Here is a 26286-nt window from a genome sequence, read left to right as displayed (position 1 = left end):
AAAAAGCTATTGAGGTCTGCTGGAGGTATTGAACTACAATTGAAAAATTTCATTTTTATATGAAAATCCATCAAGTATTATTGAGGTATTATAATACCTGATCTAGTTATCAGTTTGGTGTTCGTAGAATATGCTTGAGGTATTATTTGAGGTATTTTACCTCTTATGCAGGGCTCATTCATACCTCATTCAGGTTGTAAGTATTGGAAATTATCCCGAGGAGGAACAAATAACTCCCCAATAACTTATGCATACCATATTTTGGTATCATACCATAATTAGGTATTATTCAGTTGTCAATACCTCATTTTAGTATTATAATGGTATTTGAAAAACAATTAAAAATACTTCATTTTGGTATTCGATAGCTATTGAGGACTACTGGAGGTATTGAAAAATTTCACTTTCATATGAAAATCCATCAAGTATTATTTAGGTATTACAATACCTGATCTAGTTATCAGCTTGGTATTTGTAGAAAATGCATAAGGTATTATTTGAGGTATTTTACCTCTTATGCAGGGCTCATTCATACCTCATTCAGGTTGTAAGTATTGGAAATTGTCTGGTATGGAATACCTCAATTTGGAATTCAGTAGTTATTTTCTTCTGCTCGGGATCTGGTATGGAATACCTCAATTTGGTATTCAGTAGTTATTTTCTGCTGCTCGAGTACTCACACCTAGCTTGTTCGCGAGTCTGTCATGTTTTTATTTTGCGTGAGTTTGTTACACTCATGAGTTGTTTCACGATGCGAACATTTTCACCACTGCTGGACATTTAAACACTGTTTTTTGATACCAAATCCAGGGTGGCTCACATGGCCCCTTTGCCTCTATGCATGACAAAAATTAAGCTTTCATACTTGTGTTTAGCTATTCAATCTAGGTCAAAAAGAAAAAAAAAAACTCATACTTTCAAATAACGCATTTACATAATTAACCCGGTTCTGCAGATAGCACAACCGAAAACAAGTGTTGTCACTAGATCCTTCAATTTAAGTTTAAAGGCTGGTTTGCTATTGACAAGAAAAATAATCGTCTATCTCGATCCGTGGAAACTTTTTTCCCAAAAATTATAAAAAAAAAATCACATTTCTTTGATTGCAGTATGCAGTTTAGACGAAATGTCATTTCAAATGGGGCTCGTTGAAGAAATTTTTCTTGACCCATGCATTCATTGAATTTCTTTACTTTTCTTGAGCAAAACAACATACTTAGCTTAAGCCTGGTTTGCTCCTGACAAGTAATTTCTTGGCCTATCTTAATGCATGAGAATTTCCTTTGCGGAACCGTTAATTTTTTTTTTTCAGATCGCATTAAAAAGATGTCAATTCAAACGGGAATCGCTGTAGAAAATTTTTGCAAGGAATCAGCGAGAATTTCTTGAACTATTTTTTTCAGCCTTTAAGCCTGATTAGGGGCCCAGATAGCCGTAGCGGTAAACGCGCAGCTATTCAGCAAGACCAAGCTGAGGGTCGTGAGTTCGAATCCCACCGGTCGAGGATCTTTTCGGGTTGGAAATTTTCTCGACTTCCCAGGGCATAGAGTATCTTCGTACCTGCCACACGATATACACATGCAAAAATGGTCAATTGGCATAGAAAGCTCTCAGTTAATAACTGTGGAAGTGCTCATAAGAACACTAAGCTGAGAAGCAGGCTTTGTCCCAGTTGGGACGTACCGCCAGAAAGAAGAAGAAGAAGCCTGATTCGCTACTGACAAGTAATTTATCGGCCTATCTTGATGCATGGGAAATTTCTGCAAGGAATCGATCAAGAAGGCGCTTTTTTCTGTTCGCAGTACGCAGTTGAAAAGAACTGTCAGTTCAAATGGGAGTCGCTGTAGAAAATTTATGCAAGGAATCGGCGAGAAATTTCTTTAGCGATTCCTTTTCAGTAGCAAATCAGGCTTTAAGCTAAGTATGTTATTTCACTCAGGAAAAGTAAAGAAATTCCTGAATGGGTAAAAAAATCCAACATAGATTACTATTTGAAATGACATCTCTCCTCAACTACGTACTGCGATCAAAGAAATAAAAATTTCTTAACAATTTATTTTAATTTTTATTTTCTAGCAGCCTTTAAGATTGAAATCTGTTTAAGCTATACACAGATACATCTTTTACCTTTTTTTGTTTAATTTATCCAAAATTAATTATATCGATTATACTTTCAACCCAAAATCTCGCGGTATTCTCTTTCTTCCTCACGAATGTTGTAAAAAAACAGAGACAGCTGCTCCTACCCAATGGGGGTACTTTGGCCCAATAAGCCCAAATGGGGTGAATGCAACTTTTCTTATGTTTGACCGGTTTGCTGATGATAAGTAATTTCTTGGCCTATATTGATGCGTAGAAAATTTCAGCAAGGAATAGTCCAAGAAACCTTTTTTTTCAATCGCGGTACTCTGTTGCAAAGATGTGTCAATTAAAACAAGCCGCTGTAGAAAAGTTCTGGAAGGAATCGTCGCGAATTTTCTTGCGCGATTCCTTTTCAATAGCAAATCAGCATTTAAGGCTGGTTTACTACTGACAAGAAAAGGAAATGCTTATCTCGATGCGTGGAAAATTTCTTCCCAGAAATGGTCCAGAATATCACATTTTTCTGATCGCAGTACGCAATTGAGAAGAAATATCATTTCAAAGGGGGCTCTTTGTATGAAATTTATTAACCATTCAGTCAAGAAATTTCGTTATTTTTCTTGAGCAAAACAGCATACTTAGCTTTAAGATATAAATCTGATGCAAATATGTTTTGATCCTTTGTTATGGCCACTTTAAACACTGAATTCGAATCTTGGATAAATATTCTTGAAGATCGGTTCAAAATTCCCTCTTACTGTGGTTGTTTAATCTTTTGATAAATATGGTCAAATTTTTATAAAAGTGCTTGTTTATGTAATCTTTCGAACGCTGAGGTCAATCATAGAGATATTTCTTTTTTTTTTATGGAGTCTAATGATTCAATAGATGCGTGTAAAAAGCCCAAAAATAAAAGACAAAAACTACTGTAACTTAAGATTCCATCGACGAAATGCCTTCAGATTTACAGGAAAGATGCTTGAATAGCACAATTTTCGAATGTTTGATGATTATTAAATTTGTTTGAGGATGGTGAATGATAATTGACAGCCCGGAAATTTAAAAAATAATCTTCAAAAACGGCCTTAAATTAATTAATTACTTTATGCTGCCTTAAATTAATTTAATTACTTTATCTTGATATCAAACGTCACACTTCTTATTTCCAGTGAAAACGAGATGTAAGGTTTCTGACATCAAGAGAGCCTATATTACCTTATATCAGCTCTATTCTGAACGTAGCATAAGTTTCATTTTTCTCGATTGAACATTTTCAAATTCGCGGAATGGATGCTAGGATACCATATCTTCAGAATGGTGAGAGCAGAATTGATGATCAATTTTTCGTTAACAATGGTTTCAGACACGCCGTGGCGTCTTCGTACGAGGGGATCCCTTCTGGTACCGGATCGATCGAACCCAAAAAGATTCTGTGTTTGTGAGCCGTGCAAAAACGCCTCCAGATTTTCGGCTTTTGGATGGTTTGAATTTTTCTCTGGCTCACCGCTTCTGGGTTGAGTGAGTTCACGGAGAATAATTATTTTTAGTGATTCGTTCGTTCCTTCGCTCAGTTTTTTTTTTCGTTCGCAAGCTCAGTAAGCGGTGATTTCCGTCGGCAGGGTGTGACAGTTTGTAAGTGTCATTCAACAGTGTGATGTTTTAGATTTTAATATTTTGCTATTTTGAGCCGTTTTATTTTGGATGATTTTTCAACGAACGAAAAAAAGTTGACGGGAAAGTGAAACCACCCACAGCACCAGGAACCTCATTTGGGAAAATCATGACACATTGATATTTTTGTGTGTAACATCTGTGTAATATTTTCAGTTTCAAACGAAGAAGTGTTGGTTGATCGAGAAGGTTATTAACATACCTAAAATACAGAGATAGTGATCATTAATTAAACAGTGTAGCCGGTCCGCAGTATAGTAATTCAACGACTGGAAAATCGCAAAACTGTGCCCTTCCGAGAACTCCAGCAAGGTAATAAATCAGTACTACTATTTTTCAAATTCTACTAATACAGCAGCGCACTCTGGTTCAAGTAGGTTCCACTTCCGAAATTGGAAGGTGATCAACGGAACGAATCGTGTGTTTTCGATAAAATCGCTTCTAACACAAACATACTTACTTAGTTAGCTATGGGTGAGAGCGCGACCGGACACTCATTTCTCATACAAATTTTTGACAGTGTTGTGGCTGTGTCAAAAATGGAATGTTGTTTAGTCGCCGTTCGTGAAAGGGATTGTGATGTGGGTGGGTGGCGAGCAGGTGAGCCAACGCAATTTTTCGGCGATGGCCTTTTTTGCCATTTGGTTATCTTAGCTCTCACGGCCACCGTGATGCATAGTGGGCAAAATGGGACCCGTAATCGGACTTATTTCGAAGTTGCTAAATAAGAATCTTGAAATGATGCATTCCTGATGGAATAATGATCAATAAAATGATTGGTATACTGCTCATAACTGCATACACACCCGTGCGTTAGCGTTAGCGTAGTTACGGTATACTTCGTAGATTGGATACTAGCAACATTCATGTTTCTCTTTGATAATCTCATACTGATTGCTTTCAGGAACAAGGCCGGGGAATAAACCTTGATCCAATCTTGAATAAGAATACCAAAACCATTAATATCGCTATTCCCGGCCACGCCCATCTTTACCGTAACTTGGGATAGGGGAAGGAAGTGTTGATATAGCACTTACTTAATGAGAGGCCTCCGACTCAGCGACACCCTCATAAGTACTACGGAGGTGGATATTGAAATAGGTATATGGTTAGGATTTGCCTGAAAAGCTGGCGATAGACCAAGGCAATTGTTGTTTATGTTTTTCTAGTTTAATCTTTTGAATGCCGGCAATCAAAAGAGAAGATAATTTTTTTTTTTTGTACATTACAGTGGGATTCCGTTTTTGGCATGCTCCGTTTTTGGCATGCTCCGATTTTGGCACCCCCCGATTTTGGCAACAAAATGGATCCGTTTTTGGCAACATTTTTCAATACAGTGGGGTTCCGTTTTTGGCAACAAAGTCGAAATTTTCAGTTGCCAAAAACGGAACCGTGCCAAAATCGGAACCCATTTTTTATTTTCAAATATATCATTTTGACGTTGTTCCATTATAATTATGGAACTAAATGATGACCAGACTTCCGAACGGTCCATTTCGATGTAGATTTCCGTAGGATAGGACTATGTTATAAATCTAAACATCCGTCATATTTATTTTGATAGGCGTTCTACACACTTTTCTTAGCTGAAATATCTTCAATGATGTTTTATAAACTTTATGTATACTATGTGTATACCCAGGTTATGTAAAAACAATAATCGCATAAGTGACCTTTGTTCAAGAATAGAACATTTCCTCAAAGTAGTGTAGGAATACAGAAATTTCTTTGGAAGCGTATTTACAAAAAAAAAGTTGTAGGTGTTACAACACTGAATGATTCTAGTTAAATAAACTTAAAGAAAAACGGTTTCTATTTTAATCCCATTGCATAGTAAGGTATCTGATATCAAATGACTGACTACAGTCAAAGAGCACACAAAAACAGCTGAAATCATTTGTTTTACTAATAAAAAAACTATTATATTTTTTGGAACATAATATTGACTAAGCAAGGATTTTCCATAGAAATGTGGGTTTCGTAGCCGTGAGGTTAGCGGCGTCAATCGTTTAAGCGTATTATACTACGGAGTGTAGGTTCGATTTCGTGGAGGTTCGCCCCTGTTGGAGGAATCCTTTCGTCAAATAAAAAATGTTTCATCTTCAATGAATTCCGTTGTATAATATAAGTGCAGCCTTTGGTTTAAGACGGTGTATATTGTCTTTTAAATATGTATGAAAAAATCCTCTGAAAGTTATTACAAAATAGTATAGAACCCGTTTGTATTCTAAACTAGCTTGCTAGGAATCCACAGAATCTTGCTTAGAATTCTTTGAATCTTACTTAGGAGCCAGATAGGAATTCACATCTACACAAGAGCTTGCTAATAATTTTGAATATAGCACTTGAACTTTCAAGATTCCGCTGCGATATTGCAGAAAATTCTCAAGTTTCCGATCGATGTTCTCAAAAGGACTTTCTAGAGTGCCACTAGCAATCCTCAAGATCTTACCAAAAATATTCAAAATACAATTAAGGTGAAGATGAATCGAAGCCAAACTTCAAATTTTCAAGAGCACGGATCTAATGAACCAAACATCAGTTTAAGCTGAAAACTTAATCGATTGATCACTGGCTCGATTAGGTTTTCAGCTCAAACGGGTGTTAGGTTCTCTAGATACGTGTTCTTGAAAATTTGAATTTTGGCTTCGATTCATCTTCACCTTAAGAATCCGCAGTATTCCTCTAAAAAATCACAGGCTGCCTTAGAATTCTTATGAGTTTACAAGTAATCGACAGATTTTGCACAGCATCCACAATATACATTCTCAGGTTCTAGCAAGAAACCCCTAAGTAATATCCGATACGAATTCCCAAATTTAGCTCAGTATTTCTAATAATTCGCTGAAAATTCTCAGAAGCTCATATTAAAAACATAGGAGTCAAAAAACGTAAGGATTCTCCGGAATCCGGTTAGACAACCCCTAGACCCAGCCAGGGGTCACTCGTAAGGAACATTTTGATAATTTCATGCGGCAAGCATACTTGAATTAAATCTTGATATGGTACGTAGTATACTCTAGGATGAGTAATACTGGATTACAATTTTGGATCGTTTCTTAAAAAATTGATTTGCTTCTTTTGCTATGGTATGTTCTACATAAGCAATGCATGCAGTTCTACAATAAAAAGAACAGTGAGCTGAAATGGCGAAACGAAATTGTAGTTGAAAACTCTGTGTGTTTTTAGACTTTTTGTTCCTCTTATGTCAATGTTGCTTTGTTAAGAAAAGCTGAAGAAAGCTGACTTTTACTAGTTACAATTGTCTACCGGCATACTCAAGTGGGCTGGTCATAAAGCGTGAATGCCTGAGAAAAGATGTTGGAACTCTAGTTGATACTAGTAGATACTCATAGAGATTAATGACTACATGAATCGGTACGACTATATGGCCATCTAGAATTAAATAAGCTTATACGGTGCTCCTAGAAGTTGGTGACATTCTGAGAAATATCAGCAAAAATTGAACTCTGGAATGCGGTAAGCGTGAAGCCTGATTGCTTTTCAAATGACTAAAACAAACGACACAATAATATTTACAGAAAAATACAAATTTTAATTATATTGAAAAATGTTGCCAAAAACGGATCCATTTTGTTGCCAAAATCGGAGGGTGCCAAAAACGGAGCATGCCAAAAACGGAGCGTGCCAAAAACGGAATCCCACTGTACCATTAAAATTATAAATTTTTGTAAATATTATCGTGTCTGTTGCTTTAGTCACTTGAATAGCGTGTCAACTCCACACCGATTACATTCCAGATTTCCATTATCGTCGATGTTTCCCCAAATCTCACCAACTACTAAGGACTCGCGTACGCGCTTATTTACTTCAATCATACATAGGCAACGTTTCATGAGACCAATAATCTCCACCAGTATCTCAACTTAAGACCATTCTTTTTTCATAGGCATTCATATTGAGTGACCAGCCCACTTGAGTCTGCCAGTAGGTGATACAATAAAAAAAACACTGTTCTTCAAATTTGGAACAGCTTGTTCAAACAAAGCACCAGCACCGACATAAGAGCAACGAAAAATCTATGACTCACACAGAGTTACAATCATAAATTTTGTCTCACTGTCTTTATTATTATGGATTTGTATACATTGCGTATTTAAAAACACACCGCAATAATAGATACAAATATGTACAGCAAAATGTCGTGTATCATAGCTTTTTTTTTTTAACTTCATTAAATAACATGACAAATGCGAATACAGTCCAAACTACAATTTATTTTCAATAATACCATTGAAGCGTACGATAAATACGACTGAGAGTGTTTTTACTTTTTGTCTGTGGTATTGGTGTGTATATTGATCTTTCTGCGTCAACTATTTAAAGCTATGTTCTCTCTTTTCTATATACTCTATAAGGCGTTAGATTTGTTAAGAGACGATCCAGAATTCTGTACAAGATTGTTAATCAAGGGTCTCAACATCATCAAAATGTTCCTTACGAGCTGAGTCTATGAGTTTCCTAACTGTACCCTGGAGAATCCTTAAGGGATTCTTCGTTCTTGTGGGACTTTTCAGAAATTTTAACGAATTCATGAGGATATCTGCAGATTCCAAGTGGACATTGAGAGCTTCTTGAGGGAGTGTATAGCTGGTTGTGGAGGATTATGTCCAAAATCTGGTGATTCCTAATAAACTCTAGGGCGTCTTGTAAATTTTAAGCAGGATAATGTGAATTTCTAGTCGTATTTTTAATATTTTCGGCGAACGCTTGAGGGTTTTGAAAAGGTTCCCAGAGGAATTTGAGGTGTGCTAGTGGTAGCCTAATAATAATAAACTTTTATTTTTTTTCATCGGAGACTTGAGAATTTACGGCAACATTGCAGCGGAATTCCAAGATGTTAACTCACAGCAAAATCCTTAGCAAGATCCTGAGAACTCTATGGTTGGCAAGATGCTTCAGAGCTCAAGCGTTTTTTCTGTAGATTTCTTATGAGAACCTGTAGATTCCTATAAGGTTCTTGAGGTTTCATAACAGGATCCTGTAAATTTCAGTTGATTTCATAAGGCAGGTGTAAAACATATATCAAGCTGAATTAAAAATTATTTGAAGCAAGCATGGGAAAATTCACTCACTCACCCGAACGCTACCGATAAACTATCTGCAAAGTATCTGCTGCCACCGAATTTTCAGTGACTGCCGAACGCTACTAGGGTGAGCGCAATCCCCACGAAACGCAAACGATTGAGATAAACTAAAAATGAATAGATATACGGAGTGGAGAGAATTTTGCGTTCACTGAGTCTTTTCGCCTTGTGTATTCCCAGTCAGTGAACGCTCTTCAGCTCTCGAAAATGAATGCCACTCGTGCGGAATCGGAATGTAAAGAATCATTCGCCTCAGCAATCGGCACAAGGAGTCGGTAGTGAATCATTCTTCTGCCGTTTTTGTCTAACTCGTCGCTCGGCGAATAATAAGAAAGTGCATTGGAAATTTATACACTCAGCTTAGTTGGAAAAAACGGCAATCTCGCTCTTGACCGCTTGTGGAAGTGAGCGAGAGAAACGCAATATTCGAGTGAATGTTTCCCATGCTTGATTTCAAGTAAAAATCAATTCTACACAATAACAGGACATTTATGCATCTTCTCATGTTTATGTTTGCCCTTTTGATACAGTCAACCATTCATCATAAAATGCTGTACTTTATCAGAAACATAAATTGAAGTAGCAATTCTAAACTTACCGAATTTTTTCAGATTTTATGCTAAAGTCCAAAAGTTGAACTGATTTTAAATGCTCATTTAATTAGAAAAAAAGGTCATGCCGTTTTGCAATACCCAGCGCTTTTGATTCGCAAATACGTCTTTAAAAGAAAATATTTTTGTTTTCGTTTTCTCTCATAGTTTTAAGAAAATGTACAGTTCTTCAATAAAAGTCACTTATGCGATTATTGGTTTTACAAGGCCCTCTTATACAAAAATTATGCATAAAGCTTCTAAAAAATAATTGAAGACGTTGAGGCGTAAAAACACGACCAGAAAATCGTTTGCCAGATTTAATATTATGGAGCTATAGATTCATAGCATAGTATAACCCTTCGGGAAAATGCTTCGAAGTGAACCTTTTCGAAGTCTCAAGTTGACTCTCAACGCCTTATGATTCCATAAAAATGATGTATTAACATTGTAATGATGCTTTCAAAACCAATAGTTGAAAAATGAAATTTGAAATATGGGTTCCGATTTTGGCACGGTTCCGTTTTTGGCAACTGAAAATTTCAACTTTGTTGCCAAAAACGGAATCTCACTGTATTTCATTTTGAATAGTACTATGAACCGGAACAAAAATAAAGAAAAAGTCACGAGAATAAGTTGAGTTGAATAAGTAGGGAAATAATTTTCTGTTGTGCTATTTTTAAGCAAAACCGATCTTTAGGGTCAGTCGAAAAAAACGCCGTCAGGACAAAAAATAGTGTGGCGCTACTAAACATTCAAAACAAAACGCGAACAATGATCCAAGATAGTCTTTATAAAATAAATGCGGATTAAATTTTCATTCTCAAATTTTGTTACACAGAGGATGTGTTCTATATTTTGACGAACAAAACCTGAGCCAATCAGTGTATTGGGAAGACAGAATCGGGAACATAAGGTGTGGAAACCTGTCACGAAACTATGAAACACACATTTTGATAAAACTTCGAAGGTAAAACCCAATTACGTATCTTCGCGGTAAAATTTAAATATACCGTACACGTGAAAAAAAGAAAAAAAAAAGAAAGGGAACGTGGAATACTCGTTTTTGACCCGAACCGACGATAGACAAATTTACAAATAAAAAACGAATCACTACCGTAGCAGTTATTACAATTTAACTACAGTCGACTCTCCACAACTCGATATTCTATAACTCGATATACTCTATAACTCGATGGATTTTTTGGTCCCTTCAAATTCCCATACATAGTGCTCTCCATAAGTCGATATTTCTATAACTCGATATCTCCATTAGTCGATGTCACGTGAGAGGAAAATTTCCCTCCATAACTCGATATCCATTCTAAAATCCTTCTTATACGGGGAAACTTGGACTAACTCTTGTTTGGAAGTGAATAAATACTTGCAAGTTGTAAAAAATGTTTAAAAATAAAAAAAAATATTGTAGGCAAAAAATGGGATTTTTCGAACATTTTGAAAAAAGTTTTCCAATTATTGATTGTTAAGTAAAATCAACAAAATATTATTGTGTTCTTACAGTAATAATCATATTTGTATTGGAAATACAGAAATTTGTTTCTTCGATTTTGGGATTTTTTTGCGTTGGTGTATTCTATAACTCGATAATTCTATAAGTCGATGGTCCCTTGAATATCGAGTTATGGAGAGTCGAATGTATGTTCTTTTGAACGAAATTCAAAGAGTATCATGGAACAAGCTCACCGGATCTGCAAACCAGGTATCTGTTGTTAAAGTTCTGGTTCCAGAGGAAGCATTCGCTAGCTTCCGTGCACGTGCCAATGCGTGGTTGCATCACTAAAAGCTGCATCGTTTGGAAAACCACACCACATTCTTCTTTGAACATTGATCTATCACTTATCACTCATTAAACCCTTGCTCTAGATATCAAAATTCTGAACGATATTGGTTTGCAATTAGTTCACACTCATTTAGGACACTCTTTGAGTTCATCCCCTAAAAACATACAAAAATGTTTTGTTCATATCTCTGGGAATCCACGTCCAATTGAAACTCTCTATGACGCATTCGAGAGGCAATGTGTTATTGGTTGAGATATTGAAAAAAAAAACACTGGAAAAACATGGCTAATTTCCTCAGCGTTGGATCGCCCAAAATTTTAAATCAATGTGTCATTAGAATTGAAATCTTATGTTCTTTGAAGAGTACTCACGAAATTTTGGCAGAAATTCTGAAACTATTCAAAATTAATGAAACAGTCATTCAAGTCATTGTGCAAAAAGTTGGGTTCACCTGAACTAAATTAAAACACGAAAATTCTGTGAAATCTCAAACCAATCATGTCCGCGCCATTATTTGCGTTTGAAAAAGCTATGAAATCGGTTGAAAAATGGCAGAAATATTGACAAAATTGCATGCTGCTTAGGTGAACCCAAACTTTTGCACGATGACTTGAATGATCGTTCAATTGATTCTTAATAGTTTTAGATAGATAGATTTTCCTGTGCGATCTACTATTTCACCGAAAAAATCCATAGAAAACAAACAAATTTACTGTAACTTGTAACATACAGTGACTTCCCGATTTTGACAACACCCGCTTTTGTTATCCTCCGGCCTAGCAATACCAGTTTTTGGCAACCATTTTTTCCGATTTTGGCAACACATTGAAAAACATTTTCAATTGATTGCTAAGAGCTGAGATCTAACGTTTTGAGATAAAACAAAGTGATTTTTTTTCCAAAAGTTTCACTGTTTGAATCCAACAAAAGTGAGCTCGGTTCCGGGTCATTTGGCCGAATGCCATTTGGCCGAATGCCGTTTGGCCGAATTTGAAAAAATAGTGAACTACAATTACCATGCATTTTGTAATTAATTTCAAAGCTGAATTTCAAAGAACAGTTTAGAGGAACATCCTAGATGTAAGCAATTTTTCACTTCTTTGCTAGCGGAAATAGCTGCCAGCATAGGTTTTCGTATTGCATTTGTAGTCAGTCAGCTTTTGACAGTTACTACAACGGTTTACGACTTATTCGTCCTTCTGTAGCATCAGTTTGCTTCAATCATTCTGATCGTACTTAGTAAATTATTTAATTTTTAGCTATCACAAGTTTGGTTTCTTCTCCACAACTGTGAAACAGTGAGCTATTTGATGTAAGTATTTTCCGACTCGTCCGGTTTACTGATATACGTAATCAACGGTGCAGAGTTCAGTTAACACTTTTTAATATTATTCTTGGTGGAGAATGACATCACATCATCCCTTGTGTTAAAAATTATATGTTTTTAATAAAACTGTTTCCTTAGACTGAATTCCAATAACTATGAAAAATATTCAAATATGAAAGAACAGCATATGATCAAAAGAAGGAAAAATCTCTTATAAATTTCAAGCAAGTGTAACGCAAATAACTGTTACATCAGTATAACTACAAAGAACTGCCGATGATTTAAAGAAGGTAAAATTCCCTTTGAAAATATAAGCTAAATTATTTCCAATAATAATGAAACCAGTACAAATCGAAAGAAAAGCCTATGTTTGAAAGAAGGAAAAAATTCGGATGAAAATATAAAAAAAAACTCCAAACCCTAGCACACCGTTGGTAATCTACAGCTTAGAGTCTTGACGCGAGCTCACAACTTCGTCCGGAATGAACGGATCGTATTGATTATGCTCTTGGAGCACTTATATATCGACAAACATGATATTCCGCCTCATCGTAAAGATCAACAAATTAATTAGTTGATCAATTATTGGGCCACACTTATGATAATGCTACACATCAGTGTTGGAAAAAAGATATATTTTTGTTCGTTATTCGGCCAAACGGCATTCGGCCAAATGACCCGTTCGGCCAAATGGCATTCGGCCAAATGGCGTTCGGCCAAACGGCATTCGGCCAAACGGCGTTCGGCCAAATGGTCGGACACCGTGAGCTCATTTCACCCAACTCCGAGGGTTCTTGCGTTAACCTAATTTTGAGTTGATGGGGTAGAAGTTGTTTTCATTTGCAACCATGCAAAAAAAAACCTTCTGGCTAAGTTCTTTTCACTCAATCGGCAGATCAAATAACTCAACTTCCAGTACTGTGCCACTTACTCAAATTTGAGGTAACGCACTAACTTTCGGTTTTTGGGTTGCTTTGCTCTGACAACAATAGAGGGAGCGAATGAAAGAGAGTGGGAGAGAGAAATAACTCAAAAGTAAGTTAAAAAATACTCAAATATGGGTTTTCCGTTTTCTCCGTGTACTTCCGTGAAACAATTTAACAGCCGCTCTGACAGGCATGAGGTCAATTTGTTTCAGTTTTGGCACACATCTGATATGAGTTCAATTTCCGGATGGACCATTTTCGAGTTTCTCTTTATAATTTGGTGCAACGATTTTAAAGATTGTTCGGTGACTTCCCACCGGACGTTCATATGTTGAGATTACGGTAAGCATTCTAATGATTTAGGGTGCAGAGCTTCTTGGACACTTACATGATTCACTTTGACATCGGGGTTTTTTCTCGGCCGAATTTTCTGAAACTTTGCAATAAGAAGCATTTCAATACGACACATATTGTGGCCAACTATGAGATCAATAGTTTTCAAAAACGCCACTGCCGAAGTTAATCAAAAGTGCCAAGAATAGCATCCGGCTCCCAATACCTTGTTTGTTCAATAACGTTAGAGTAATGAAAAATATTTGAAACTGATTTGTAGCTGCCCTGTCAACGATGGATTATAATTTGGTGAGCTCGTTTCATGCTACTATTTCAAACGAGCAATATTTATCATAATAACGGTATGAATGTCATGTTATGTACTTATTCATAACTACAATGATTGGTTCGTTACTCCACTTGTCGATATATAATTCATATTTTACTGTTGATATATGACTGTTTTTACTCATGTTCCATAAATCGAGTTATAAAATTGATTTTTTGAGACTGTTCAAAAAGTGTGAATGTGGAAATTGAGAAAACATGAACTAATTCCTGTGTTCTGAACAGATTTAAACCAGCAATAATCGATTCATCGAGCATTTTGTTTTATTGGAAATGCATCATATCAAGATTCTTATTCTGCTGCATTTATATGAGTCCCATTTTGCCCACTGTGGCGATGGATACCTACAATATTTTCTGCACTCGAGCTGCGATGTGAAGTAAGCGACCAGCAGAGGGTAGATCGTTACGTGAATGGTATACAAAAAAAAAACAGTCGGCGTTATGGTGGAAGACACATTCAACCAGTTTCTCGCGCATTCATATAATGGAACGGAGCGCGTTTCGGTTCAATGCTAAATCAAAATACAAACAAACCGCGCGTAATCGTGAGAAAGTTAAGGCGACACTGCTCCGCGCGAGAGGGAAATGGAGAGAAATGCTGACTTGCGGAAGAGAGTCGGGTGGCGCGCATTGGTTGATCGTGGTACAATGTGAGCGAGAATTCTTTATGAACTCAGAGAGACTCTATAGCTGCAGTAAAATTACTTGTTACACTCAGTTCTGTGATTTCGTTAAGCATTGTTATTTCATAAACTGTTTCAAAATAATTGATGTCATGGAGACTGGGACAGAGCCTAATTCTCACCTTAGTGTTTTTATGAGCAATTCCACAGTTATTAACTGAGAGCTTTCTTTGCCAATCGATCATTTTTTCATATGTTTATCGGTCTGGCAAGTACAAAGCACGTAAACGAAATTTACTCGACTTCTTTGGACATACTCTATGTCCAGAGAAGTCGAGTAAATTTATTTTACGAATAATAACTGCTGAATAACTGTGTGATTACTGACGACGCATCCAACCGCCTTACTGTAATCAGTCACCACCAGACCACATAACATAGGGTAACGGTCGTATTTTGGACCCCTTAAGGAAGTGATTTTAGTTTTTTGTTCCAATCAATTAATTGCACAGTGTAACCAAGTCAAAGAATATGCCAAAATGTAGAGAAAAACTTCCTCTACGAGATAAAAATGCCCATACGGTCATGTAGGATCCAAAAAACGTCAAAAATAATTGAATTGTGATGCACTGTTTTTCATTATTTTGGACACACCAATACATTTTGGACCCTCAAAGTATATATTTTGGACCACCGGCATTTTTTATCGTTTGGCGACAAAGTCCACGACACTGGTTGTATAATATGCTTGCCCATAGTCTAATCAATCGATTGACAATGGAAAACCGATGTAATTCGTCGCTTTTAGTTCAGAAATATGAAAAAAGTTTTTGTTTACATTTGAAAAGTTTCTGACGGCTTAAATTTCTGTGTGTAACGTGTTGTAACGATTGCATGGATGAACCGATTAAATTAAATTAATTTCAGATAAAATAAACACTTGGTCTATGTACAAACGGTTGAAGCAAGTGCGGAATAATCCTATCTTTCCAAATGGCATGCGAATTGAGTTGGTCTTACGATTAAAACTGGGAAATTTGCAGGAAAATGGCCCAAAGGGGTCCAACATATATAGGGGTCCAAAATATATTGGTTACCCTACGCGCTTATACTCCACATAACAATGTTACTTGCTCAAAATACATAGAAGAGAAACATTTTCAGCTACGATAATGTTTCAGCAATTTGTGTTCCATGCATATTGTTTGTTATAGCTATCCTAATAACCTTTATAAACATATAAAACCTACTTTGTCATCAAAACCAAACAATCAAAATGGGTTCAACATTTCAATATTTCATCACGATCATTCTAAACGACACGACTCAACGTTGATGTAAGCTTCTTTGCATTTTAATGTACGAGCTCTTCCTGCCTGCAAAGCATTAGTGCATTCAATCACAAATCTCAAGACCATCCGTCTAGCAATAAACAGCCCATACAACAGGTCTCACAAATCCTGAATCGGCAATCGAAGCCAGGCATAATTGGAAATAATCGCTCAGATAATCATCGATGGATTTGGAAAATTGATATCCTCGTACCATTCCGGTTGCCAGTAGCTGCCAGTTGCAACCTTGTGTAGGCAGATGATGATGCTTACCTACCGAACTCTAAATATGGATGTTTATCCTTACCATCGCTGGAGCAAAGAGCTTTATTAAATATTCAACATTCAACGAACGACAGTTTTAATCTTCACTTGTTTTACACCATATCGGCATCGTCCTCGTCCGTTGTCTCCGTCGTTTCATGGATTGTGAATCCGAGTCCGGATGCTGTTGGAGTGGTTCAATGGGTAAAAGGATCCTCCTCCAGAGCCGGTGGGAAAGTGGGCCATCGAGCATACCCACCCCCGTTTGACGTCGGTGTCATTATAGGGAACTGTCTCGATTTTGCAATCTATGATGCACTCACTCACTACTCCAACACATTGGCAACGGTCCACTCCGGCAGAATCCATTGACTAGCATTGCCCACATAGAGATCTCTACCAGCGGACGCTTGCGATTCGGCTTCCAAATTTAGCAAAGAGCCAACACACGGTGCTCCCCAGACCGTTATTGTCAGAAAAAAAATCTGTGCTCAAATCCGTGCAATCGATTCCTAATGCATAACTGCACTTCTCATAAAGGCATACATGTCTCATATGGAAAAAGTAGGCATTGAGAAAATAGCGCTCAAAGTTTTAAGGTTTTCTTCTCATACAAATGTTTATAATTTATAATCATATATCATTTCTACGTGGCATATTCATTTAGCACCACCGCACATATAACTGTACAAACCAACTTTGAATCAAGCTTTTGTGATGTACTTCTTATAATTATAACAGTAGATGAAAACTGTTTAAATAAAACACTGTGCACTTAGGGGCGTAACATCAAAATGTTCCCTATGATTTTTTTTTTCCAAATATTTCACCCAGTTAAGCTCGAGGAACACCGTTCCACTAGTCTGCTTACTTTTGACATGGTACTGACAGTGCTCGAAGTGGGTCCATGAGAAGCTTTTCGATCGATTGGCAGCCTGCCTGTTGCACCGGCAGGGAACCGGTTATCGGAGCTGCATTTCGGGCTAGGAAAACGAATTATCAACTAAATTGAAACTGACAGCTGCCTACTAACACTGGCAGCAAACAAGGCTGGATAGAATGATTATGTATTGAAAAATCAAAAAGGATCGATGGACATCGAGGTGAAACCAGATTACTATCATCAAGGTGCGTATAGCATTGGGCAGCACAGTCAGTAGCACCTCAATCCGGATCGTGTAAATCGCGCCGACGACGACGACGACGACGACGACTCTGGGTGGCTGTAATGATTCGCAATTAGCACGTGAGCACGCGGTGTTGTAAAAATGTAAACGTGTTGTTTTCGGGTGACTATTATTACCTGGCTGGAGATGCTTTCGGATCTTAATAGCCCTCAACTACTGCCCGCAGATGCAGTGAGTTGCTTCTCGGTGGTTGACCTTAAGAAGCAGACGGGTGCACATATATGGACATTGATGGCTTTCAATGGGTAATCTAATTTGCATGCCTGTTTGTTGTCTGATGCTTGAACGGAATTTATGAGTATGGTGGTCGTATGTAGGGTTTCGAAAGAAGTGGAAGATGTGTCTTGTAATTTTACTGGGTATGGGATACCCTTTATGTTAGGTTATGATCGGCGAAACACGATGTGGTCATTTTTCTTTTAAAATCGCTTTTTAAGTGTTTTAAGTGCAGATCGAAAACAAATAAAAAAGCAAAATATGACATCAGAACTGATTCTAATATTTTGATTGTGTTACTCCTTTTAATTTATCATCGATCATTAAGACCCTAACATTTCAAGGTAAACATTAATTAGAACCACCTTACAAATTCACAAGAGTACAAATCTAAATAACTTAACAGTACTCTGATCAATTGTACACACCCCTTATTATGGTTACATTGTTTAGATTGAACAGTGATTGGTTGTTTTACTAATGGTTCCGGCAAACTTTGTCTTTCCATCAAGTTGGCTGTTGAAAAACACAATGAAACGATCCATACAAAATTACATTTATATTCACTCTCGTTTCTCGAAGCTTCCGGTGCATAACCTGAGTTTTTAACTCACATAATCACGTTGGAGCACTTCAAGAACCTAACTGTGAGATAAATCCGCTGATTCATTCTTGAGCCATTTCGTGACATACAAGCACCAATCCATTTTTATATATACAGATCTAGATTTACACTCCAGTATCGGACAATAAAAATGCACCAAGCATGTTCTTAACTTTCATCTTTAATTATTTCTTCATGCAGAAAAACGACGAAAAAAATGTGCTGTAATATTTGCTAACTGCCATTGCGAGGTTAATAATGATATGCAAACATATTTTTAGTTTTGCTTGTTTTTTTTAACTTAAAACTGATTTAATCAAATTGTTCGAAAAATGAGACGAAAAAAAATGCACCAAGCAAAAAATTCATATCAGATTTTAATAATTCCAGGTAATTCAATTAACTCTCAAGCCCCCAACGTCTGACTTTTCATAACAAATGATCTTTAAAAATTCATAGCTTAGTCAGTTATGGACCGATTTTAAACGAACCGCATACTCTTCAAGACTTATTAAGTTCCGAAATAACTCCGGAAGATTGGCCACATGGTTCCGGAGTTATTTCGGATTCAAATGGGGTATATTCGTTCCGGAAGTGATGGTTTTTTCAAGTTTTTTCAAGATTAGCGGTTAGAAAATTATTTATTGTGTACTTTCTATGAATTAAAAGATGTCAGAAGGTCGAATGATATTGGTTCTCATTGATTCCAATATGAGGTTCTGGCCACATCTAGATATCCCGGAATCGGTTCCGTCAATGCCTCAGAGGGACACTTTTGTAATCCTGCTCACTTATATCGTGCGACGGCTCAAAATTCATGATTTTTTTATCCTGATCACTATAGCTTTAATGCCAATAACCAATATGAGGTTCTCGCCACATCCGAATATCCCGGAATCGTTTCCGATAGGGCCTTAGAGAGACACTTTTGTAATCTTATTCATTAAAATCGTGCGACGGCTCAAAATTCATGATTTTCTATCCTGAACATCATAGATATATTGCCAAGGACCAATATGAGATTCAGACTACATCCGGATACCCCGGAATCGGTTCCGATAGAGCCTCAGAAGGACACTTTTGTAATCTTATTCACTCATACCGTGCGACGGCTCAACATTAATGATTTTTTATCTTGAACATCATAGCTTTAATGCCATGGAATAATATGAGGTTCTTTCGAGTTCGGCAGGGTCTCAGAGGAACACATTTGTAATAATATTCATTCATATCGTGCGACAGCTCAAAATTTATGAATTTTCATCCTGAACGTCATACCTATAATGCCGTGGACCAATATGAGGTGCTGGTCACCTCGGGATACCCCAAAATCGTTTCAGATAGGGCCTGTGGGTCACTTTTGTAATATTTTCACTTATATCGTGCGATGGATCAAAATTCATGATTTTTTTTCTGAGCACCTCAGCTATAATGCCATGGACCAATATGAGGTTCTAGTCACAAACGGGTGTACAGTACGAAAGACATTTTGTTTATCTAACAGCATCACGCCATACAACAATATAAAGGTTCTGTCCAGTTACTTGAAATGGATACTCTTGACGTCTTAATGAGATGCTAAGGCTGGTTCGAAGTGTGCTCATAAGGAAACAGAACCTGGACTAGGATACAGACCCTGGACGTGCAATCAGAACCTCTTTGTGGAGATATAGCCTGGAGGCTGAGGTGTAGTCTGGAGGAAGAGGTAGCATGGACGAGGAACTAAGATTTGATGGTCAATACGCGTCCAACAAATTCAGTGAGGAGCGGATGCTGGCTTATCTAAGAAAGTGGTCAACAGTGTTGGAAGGAACTTGGTAGTCTGGAGGAATTGATGCTTGGTGAAGTTGTTTGGGAGGAGCTCACGGAAGAGCTTGGCAACTAATATCAATACTGTCATCAGCAGCTATTATAAGGTATACAAGATGTAAAGAAATGCCTTAATTTCGAGGACGAATACAAACTTAGAAAATGATATGTGAATTTTTTGGCCAAGTTATGAATAGTTGGTCAAGTTTTGATTCCAAGTTAATCCATATTTATTTATATCCACTAACAATAAAATATAAACCACATAAATTCTCGCATAACTTATGATCTCGTCTTGATAGCAATTGGTCACCGATTGTGTAGCTCGTTGTTTTCAAGCACATGATTGGACAAAGCTAAAAGCTATCATCACTGTGGGATAGAGGAGGATCTTGGGCTTCGTGGCTTTGCAGTTAGCGGCGTCAGTCGTTTAGGCGTATTGTGCCACGGGGTGTGGGTTCGATTCCCGCTCCAGTCGGTGAAAACTTTTCGTCAAACGAAAAAATCATCGCTGGGCTACTGGGTGTTTCTTGTTGTCCGTTGCCTAATGTTAGTGATCGTTCAGTCTGTGCAGCCTATGTGCTGAAGGCGGTGTAAATTGTCTTTATCTTCTCTCAATCGTAGAATTGTTAAATAATATGAAAATCCATTAGTATTCTCAGTAAAAACAAGCTACGCCGCACTTGGTTACCAATGGACTTCTTCCACCAGTTTAACTGATACGCTAATAATAAAATTTTACTTAGCTCTAACCAATTGCATCAAGGTGAACAAAAAATTGTATTATAATATATTTGGAATTGCGAACGAATTCCTGAAAACTTCATAAAGGAATAGGATGAAATAGTCGAGTGAATTTGTAGTGAACATGTTTTTAAAATTTTTCTAAACATTTTATTTTTTCAACATCCCCAGACAACCAGAAATCGCATGAAAGTTCACGTTCTAACTCGTTTATTCATACTAATTATATCAAACCCGCAAAACACCGTGGATAAACTCGTCAGATTGATTAATTTTCTCGCATAAAACACTTATTTCCTGAGTTCATTTGTACATTTTGTTTCGTCTCGTACACTTGTACAAAGTAAGTCGAATCAATCCTTAGCAGCTGTCAAATCAACATTTGTTATCATAAGTTAAGTCGCAGAAGATCACAGGTTAGTTCAGTAGAATATTTATACACTCGCATTGTATGTTATTATTCATCACATAATATATGCACGCATATCGCCTCCACTTTTGTACGTAGAAGGCCTTTTCGCGACATCTTATAAGTGAAGTTTTGCACATATAAAGCCTCCAGGTGATTTCGTTATACGTACATTTTGGTTGTCTGGGGCGCATTTATTGACATTTTCGATAAATACTTCAGGATGGGATGCTGAAGGGAATATCTGTCAGACTTTATAAAGGTATTAGTGAAAGAATTGGTTTGTTTAGTTTTGAGTAAAAAATCAGAGGATTTTGAAAACAATGTGATGGAAATTCCAAATGAATTTTACAAGAAGCAATAAGTTGTATAAGCATTTTAAGTACAATAACAGGGTTTATTTATGGAAGATTGTAATGAGGTTCCTGTTAGTACCTCAGGGAAGTTAAGTTGAGTAATTATTCATATAAGGTACCCCGGGGCAAGTGGGACATAAAAAAACGATTGTTCATACAAATTGCTTAATATAATTTTCAAAATTTTATTATTTTGCAAATCCAACAGCACGGTCACCTTTTGGCAACATATTTACTGGCGTGTGCATGAATTTGATCGAATAATTTAGAAATTGCGAAAACTTTAGAAGAAAGTTGTAAAATGAGCCATTAGACAAATTTATTTCGCTAAACGGGGCAAGTGGGACGCATCTAGTTTCATGCGTCAATCTACATCAATAAGTCGACAATTGCAATAATGGATTGACAAATCAAAGAATTTCAATTTTAGGTACATATTTAATGTACATAAGGGATCAACCATAAAATACGTAACGCTTTAGGAAGAAAACGTACATTTAATAGTGTGTAACATCGCACTCAATATTAACTGAAAATTCCTCATTATATGCTTTTAATAGGAAAGAGGAATAAAACATGTTTAAAATATATCATTTGAGTTATTAATTCAAAAGTAGCACATAAACTTTCAATAATTGACGAAATTGTATATTTGTTCTGTTATTATAGTTACGCATGGCAGAAAATCACTTAATTGGATAAATTGTTTTCCGCAACTACTAAATTGGGCAGAAATAACAAATAAAGTTCGATAAAAATAGAAAAGAGATCGTTCCCTTGATGCATTTCAAACTTTATCTCAATCTTCGCTCAATTTTGAATTCAGGTTTCAAAAATTAAATACAAAAAACCATGTATAGAAAAATTAAACATTTTCTCTCCCTTTCAAACAATTACGTAATTTGAGATTGATTTTTTTTTTATAAAAAAACATTTGATTGAATGTTTGAATGTTACTCTCTAAGAAAATGTTTGAAACATGTTGAAAAAGTTTGTTGAAAAGTGTTTGTTTTGATAGGTCCCACTTACCCCGGGTATAAAGATATTTTGGGGAAAGTTAGATCATATAAATGTTCATATGGAATGAAAATAAAATACTTGTTTATCGTAAGCATCTTGTAATAATACTTAAAAATGTAGCTTGCCGATGGTAATTCGATTTATAACACAGTTATTTTTTGCGAGCCAGTGCAAGACGTGAAACGTGTCAAAAATTATCATGCAAGTTGAAAATGGCGCTTAATTGACAACTGTTACGTAGAGCACATGGTTATAAAAATAACAATATTTTTTGCACTTAATACATACAATATCATTGTATCTTCAACTTTCAAGAAGAATACCCCCTTGAAAAACTTTTCCTAAATGCGCTATAACGAAACGTCCCACTTACCCCGGCTTCTCACTTGCCCCCGGGGTACCCTAATTTGAATATGCTGGAGCAAATTGTAGCAAAATTACAACAATTTGAGGCAAAATTTTTGATAATTTTTGGATTGTTACCCTAAGCAAAGTTTACATAAAAATGTGTAGGTGAATCTTTGGGCAATTTCTGGTATAATTTGCCATTTTTTCCAAAAAATTTTACCAGTAAAATCAGGTCTTTTAAAACAACACTGACAAGATCGATTACAGTATAAGTCTTGAAACGGAATAACATAACGCCACTGAACATCTCAAAACCTAACCTTGCCTTGAAAAGGCCGACGAATTCCAAATCCAACCGACCGCCGCCGCAGCAGAAGAGCTCGTCGAAGTTTTGCGCGTTTGATCTGTGCGGTGTTCTAAATATAACCTAGGCGGCTAAGCATGTAGGTGGGATCAGTATGAATAGCCAGAGTATCCTGCTGCTCGCAAGTCGCGTCACGTCAACATGAGCCACACCGTTCGCGGTAGATTCACGTCTATCACCAGCCAGCAATAGCAGCAGCATGTCTGTGGCCTTCCGATGATCAATATTCAATTTTACGTGCGTTCGTAGCGATGTAGGCATCTTCATTTAGACTCCAGAGGAGTATGACGATCGACCAAAGATTTCCTTAGTTAGTGTTGTGCCGTTTCGTCCCGTGCCGGCTGCCAAACAAGCTGAAAAGTGTTTAGTTTGATGTAATAGTTAGGTGAAGCGAGTGATGTTCTAAGCATTGGCTAAGCGGTACGTAGCGTGAACTTGTAAATATGCAAATGTCCATTTCGCTTGTTTGGTAGTGGCCTGTATAGGCATGCGCTCGCTGCTAGTGTGTCGCTAGTCCGCTAGTAGGTAGAAGTGGTTGTGGCAGATTGTGGTGCAGTTCAGGTTCTGCTCTAGAGAGCGTGACGTTGAGGCGGAGAAGAGCGCGAATGTTTACATTACAGCCAGCAGCCGGGAAGATTAGTCATCGGTGTCAGTATGATTCGAGATGGTGTAGATTTTCGATGGGGTTTGCAGAGAGTGAGTTCCCGTCTACTCAGTGTTTCTGAGAGATAGGGAGTCTTGTTAGTGTTTTGGCGGGTCAAAAGATGTGGAATATGTTTTGTGTATTTCGCATAGCAGGAATAGGATTACTTACAACAGCATTTAAATGAATCGATTTTTTTTTAATTCAGCTTCATTTCAAGCATTATATTTAGTTTTTACATCTTGGTGTCCTGTGTTTAGCACTATCAACAATATTTATTAAAACTTAATAAGGATGTTATAAAATTTGTGACTCTTTTCTGTAAGATATTAGAGATCTTAGGGATTTGTTTTTGGTAAAACGCTGCAGTTTTTATTCTTCGCAATTTGGTAGGACACTTTGATTCTTCCAAAGGAGCTAAGTTCTCCTGTCTAAATCCAGAAAATTCGAAAATTGGCGAAGGGTATCGCTTAACTCATATGATTAAAAGAGCTTGGACTTGAGATTGCTTAAATTAATTTCTCGAGAAATTTGTCTTATATATCGAAATGATTGCTCATTTCGATAAATTGTCTTTATTGAACACTGCATCCTTGGAAGGAAAAGAGCATTCCGAAGAAACGCCATTCCTTCCATTTTATTCACTTTTCGGAACACATTTAAAACCCACTGTTTTGGAAGCCTCTGGTTTACTTGCATTACTTCCAATCACAACCAATGCATAATTTACTAGTTTTGATAAACCTTCACGTCTCATAAAGATCGATACGGTGCTCTTAATCGACTGTTTGTTAATCCACCTAAATCGAACTTACCGCAGCTTTCCTGCAGAAATGGTACACTTCTGCTCTCTCATTCTGACACACATAGGTATAGATGACCAAGCAATCCCATTCGCTGACAGTAGCAATTTCCGTTCGTTGTCGTCTACCGGTACCGGCGCATGAATAAAATATCGATGCAAAAAGATCCATTTACGGAAAAGTCGGATTATTTCGTTATACCTCCGTCCGGGGCTCGATGCAATACAAAATGCATGGGCCGGTTAGATGCACAACCAGCAGCAACCAGGCAATCACAAGCATGTTCCGTAGACTGATGCACATTTTGAAGTTCTGGCTTGCGTATGCTTAAACGATGGTAATTATATGATCAATGTCATGCTCCCAAAGCTTGATATGATTTATAAGAAATTTGACGGTGCACACGCCGTTAGAAGTTTAAATGGGAATTACTATGGGAACTCCTATCCTTCGTGTTCAGCCAGTTAACTCCTCGTCAAAATATACTATTAAAAAGTTATTTCCATGCTCAATTACATACTGAAAATGACGTGTGCACTGCCAAATTTCATCCAAACCATGTTAAACTTTGCGATGATGACATTTATCATAGTTATTTTGGTTTGACATCCAGTCTCATAAACTCAGAGGAAAAACAGTGATTCACTATTTTCCGACGTTTCGACGCAAAGAATTTTACCTTCTTCTTGAGGATTTATCATAATTAACGTCGTTTAAGCATAGGGCAGCCAAGACACGGAAATTTGCATCAGTCTAATGTTTAGGCTCTGCTGGTTGGATTCCGCTCGAGCTGCTGCAGTGTCATCGTGTGTAGTTCACAGATTCCTATTCCGCACGTTGTTGAACTACGTTTGAGTAGGGCAAAGAACAATCGGCGAATAATGCCATTTGTAGGCTTATTAGTATTAATTTTGCGTGCCATCATGGTCACTCGGGTTGCAGCAACAAGTGTTTCCTTGAGAGAGTGGCTTCGTAAATCTGACCGCTAAATTGCTCCTCATTTTGTTCGTATTCTGCAAAAATCTGTTCCGGACCATGCAAATTTTTGCTAAATATCTAGTATATAATATCCGAGAGTGCCTTTTTTGTCAATGCAGAAGGATGTCGTTGCAACGAAAGATTAACGAAGTTCTTCACTACAATAGCACGTAGGGGAAGATCTCCCAGTATCGGACAGCACCCAATACCGAACATTGTGAAAACTTTTTTTTATCTAGGTACTTAACTCTATCAGATCAATTTATTGGAACTCTTTTCATCGTGACAGCATGTCTACTTGAAGGATTTAATTTTTGATTCATGTGGGAATATTATAAGTTGAGTTTTGGAAGCATTAGGAGAAATTTTTCATTTTTGCAAGTACGAAGAAAACTTT

The 26286-nt window shown here is 37.0% G+C and overlaps 1 protein-coding gene across 5 annotated transcripts in view; it reads left to right on the top strand.

The window, feature by feature from the left end:
• LOC5568488 (dnaJ protein homolog 1) overlaps window positions 1-26286 on the top strand; it is a 230922-nt gene that overhangs the window by 5938 nt on the left and 198698 nt on the right. For 4 of the 5 annotated variants that reach the window (XM_021846084.1, XM_021846085.1, XM_021846083.1 and 1 more), the window contains exon 2: window positions 3910-4065. The gene's annotated coding sequence lies outside the window, so the exon portion shown is untranslated. Of the gene's footprint in view, window positions 1-3673; window positions 3715-3909; window positions 4066-26286 lie in introns of those variants that run through there. The other variant, XM_021846082.1, reaches the window with a different exon arrangement.

This window comes from Aedes aegypti, chromosome 2 (genome assembly GCF_002204515.2).
Source record: "Aedes aegypti strain LVP_AGWG chromosome 2, AaegL5.0 Primary Assembly, whole genome shotgun sequence".
Taxonomy (NCBI): Eukaryota; Metazoa; Arthropoda; class Insecta; order Diptera; family Culicidae; genus Aedes; species Aedes aegypti.
Note: the sequence above shows the minus strand (reverse complement) of the source record. Positions and strands in the feature narration are given on the sequence as shown.